The following is a 3,852-nucleotide window of genomic DNA, read 5'->3' on the forward strand; positions in this document are numbered from 1 at the left end:
TCTTGGGGAAGGGGGAGGGAAAGTAGTGGGAGAGAATTTAGAACTCAAAATTTTATGAAAGTGAACATTGGAAACAAAAAGTTAGTTAATTAAAATTTTTAAGATAAATAAATAAAACATTGGTTGTTTTTCTTTAAGTTTTGAATTCTAAATTCTATCTCTCCCTCCCTACCACTCTCCCTGAGACAGTAAGCAATCTGATATAGGTTATATATTTGTAATCATGGAAAACATTTCCTTCTTAGTCATTTTTGCAGGAAGACTCTACAAAAAGAAAAAAAAAGAAAAGGAATAAAAACTGGAAAACAGTATGCTTCAGTCTGTATTCAGACAACATCAATTCTTTCTCTGGAGTTAGATAGCATTTTTCATCCTGAGGCCTATGGGATTGTCTTGGATCATTGTATGGATGAGACCAGCTAAGTCATTCATAGTGGATCTTCCTATGATATTGCTGTTACTGTGCACAATTTCAGTTCCTGTAGGTCCCCAAAAAAGATTTAAAGAAAAGGCTGAAGAGCAGACAGAAAGGATTGTAACCTCCACTTGTTAGAAATATGCTGGACAATGAAATTCAGGTATCAAGGGCAATTTATTATTATTGAGGAACCCAGAGGAACTGGTAAAACTTCTTGGCTGGCCAGCAGTGGACTCCACCCTTCTTTAGGAAGGAGGAGTGCTGCTTACAAAAATGAGATCAGCTTTATAGTATTAGACTGATACAGATTGATGAACCATCAACTCAGTAGCTCCCCTCAGAGAGCGGATTGGTCTGCTCCACTTTTCCTGATACACATCTTCATATGTTCTCTCCTTGATATGTGTAAGCATCTTCCCCTCCCCTCATCATACATCCCATGTTCAAAAATGACAGAAAACTCCTCTCAATGGGTCTGTAAAGTAATTTTCAATTAGCCAATTAAGCGTGTGTGGTAGCCATTTGACCCAGTTTTCTCTTCAACCCTGACTGTTACCTGGCCAGTTTAGACCAGTTTTCCTAACATCCTGAATCTGTGGTTTCTGCAAAGCCACAAACTTTATTCTGATCATCTGGGGACTCTTATCCTGGTTAATTTTTACTCCTTCTTTGTTCAAGCTGACACTTCATTAATTATTCTACGGAACTTAATTCTTCTGTGGAAACCTAACTTTCTCTAACTTCTACCAGTCTCTCACACACTCCACAGAAGGAACACCCCTCCCAGTGGATCGTGGAAATAAGTAAAAGATCTGGAACCACAGTACCCGTTATGTGAATGGTTATCAGGTATTAGGCCATTTGGAGGGTCAGCAAACAACAGGGAGCACTAGAGAGCAATGCTTGGTGGAAAGATGAAGAAAGCAGCCCCTTGTGAGTGGTGGGAGACAGGAAGAAGGCCAAGGCTGAGACAAGTAAGTTAGCAGACAGTGCCCAGAGGACTTTGCTCTCTCCCTGCTCAGCTGGCACAGGATTGAGTGGGAGAGAAGGGAAGGAGAGATGGGAGGGAGTCTTAGAAGTTAGTGGAGAGAAATAATTTAGAAACCTGGGCTCTTTTCTCTCTTACCCTTTCACCTAATGATACCCCACCCTTGGTCTCATCAAATAGACTTGATCTCTTTTGGCTCCTGTGTCCAGCCACCTCCCTCTCCTCTCCCAGCCTCCACCCAGGCTCTGCTCCTTCCCTGTGGCTCTCCCTTGGTCTTTCCTGTGAAGGTGGAGTCTGGGTGAGGTATAAAGAATAGTAGAGACTTCTCTCTGATTTCAGATGACAGTGAGGAGCAAGAGTGATCCCAGGACAGCAGGAGAAGTGTCACCCTGAGCTCACAGAGCCACTTTCCTCAGAGACTGAGACAGACAGAGACTCAGATACACAAGGTACTACCTAAAAAGGAAAGGTGAGATCAAAGATTGGGGCTGGACATGGACTCTGTCTAATCTGTGGGGACAAGATGAGGACGGGATTGGGGATGAGGATAGACACAGAAAGCTGAAAGGAACTGTCACAGAGGAAAGAATAAAAGTTGGGGGGACTTGGGAGGCCCTAGAGAAGTGGGAGTGGGGAGAACCAGGGGATAGAGTTGCAAGAGGTTGGGGAAAATCTGAGCCCAGGGAATTCTCACTGTAAACAGACTTTGCTGTGAGCTGGGTACAGAGTCCGTCCAAGAGAGGGAGAGATGGAGACAGGTCAGGCTGGGGCCCTGGGGATTGCCAACTAGGAGACAAATAGGTAGTCAGAAAGAAGGAAGAGTGTCATATAGGGGAGCCAAAGATCACAGCTCTGGTAACAAGGCAGGATTAATCCAAAGAGGAGGCTTGGAAATTCAAGGAGGGTTCTGTGAGGAAAGAGGAAGAAACTGAAGCTAGTAAGGGTCCAAATATTACCAGAAGTGGGCATACTCCCTCTATTCTATTGTACTTCTTTATAACTAACTAATCATTGGCTCACCCACAAATCCCAATCCTTTATTATCTGCCTTCTTTTCTACCTTTCGTCTCATCCCCCCACACCTGTACCCAGGTCTCTGGGGTAGTATTTACCATTCATTATCTGTGGTAAGCATTTACCCGGCCACAAAACTTTGTTACTGATGGTCATTATTCCTTTTTAATTTTAATCAAAAGAAAAGTTTATTTTTAAAAAGGGAATAAAATACTGAAATACATGAATCAGCAACCATTTTTCCCAAAGAGTTGTAAATCCCTGAAGTCATTCAAGGTCTTGAGTGCAAGGGCCTCTCCGGCAGAAGTTTTACTCCACAAGTTCTATCTTGGATCATTGTTCTTCTCAGGCTGCTCTTTACAATGGACAGACATACCATTTATTCCTCTCTCCCAGTCAGTCATAAACCTGACTTGGACCAGAAAAGGACCAAAGATGGATCTCTGGGTACTTCTTAGACCTCTCCTTGCAGGTTTCCATTGAACTTTTAACAGCTACTCTTCAGATCCAATCATTCAGCCAGTTCTGAATCAACTTAACTGCTCTCTTCTTACCAATAGCTCTCCATTTTACATGAAAATGCTGTGAGATACTTTGAAATACTTTACTAGAATCAAATTCTACCATGTCTATGGCATTCTTCTGACTTGCCATTCTAGTTATTCTGTAACAAATGAAAATGAGCTTAGTCTGATATGATCTAGTCTTAATGAAGCCATGCTGGCTTTAAGGATTTCGTCTTCCGAGTGTGCATTTAATAAGGACTCAAGGAAGCCCCCGCCCCAAACCTTGCTTCACGTGCCTCTTTAGGAGCACAGGGGCAGGGGACTAGGAGGACAATGAAGGTGAGAGAAGTAAAGAACTAGTTTCAGCACATGCAGCCTGGAAACTGGGCATCCCTACTTCTCCACAACTGTCTTCTTACTCCATTTCTTCCCTTTCCTCATGATTTCCCAGCTCTGATATCCTCCCTCCCTTTTCAAACCCTGCTGCATCTATTGCTCCCCCTTCCTATGTGTCTCTCTTCTATATTCCAACTTCTAGCTCTTCCTCTTGTGCCTCTGCTCCCACATCCCTCCCCATATTTCTTCTCCTTTGCCTTCCTTCATGTCTCTCACCTTATGTCAGTTATATGTAGGGATGTGCTGGTAAATGTTTTACAACTGGCTTTCTGGGGTGGGGGGAGTACAGATGACATATTATTAAATTTAATCTGCATCATCAACATTTTTCCATCATTTTCTTAAGTTGAAACAACAACGAAACAATAAATCAAGTCCTAATTTGTCTCATTTGACAATTTCCAAGATGTAAATGCTCACTCTGCAAACTGGACAATTGGCTCAAGAGCTCTCCCAGCTGGCTCCAGCACAACTGACTTCCCCTCCTGTTTCTCCCCACTAAGTCCTCCTTTTTGGTCTCTCCCTGCAGG

This window comes from Trichosurus vulpecula, chromosome 1, assembly GCF_011100635.1.
Source record: "Trichosurus vulpecula isolate mTriVul1 chromosome 1, mTriVul1.pri, whole genome shotgun sequence".
NCBI classification, from domain to species: Eukaryota; Metazoa; Chordata; class Mammalia; order Diprotodontia; family Phalangeridae; genus Trichosurus; species Trichosurus vulpecula.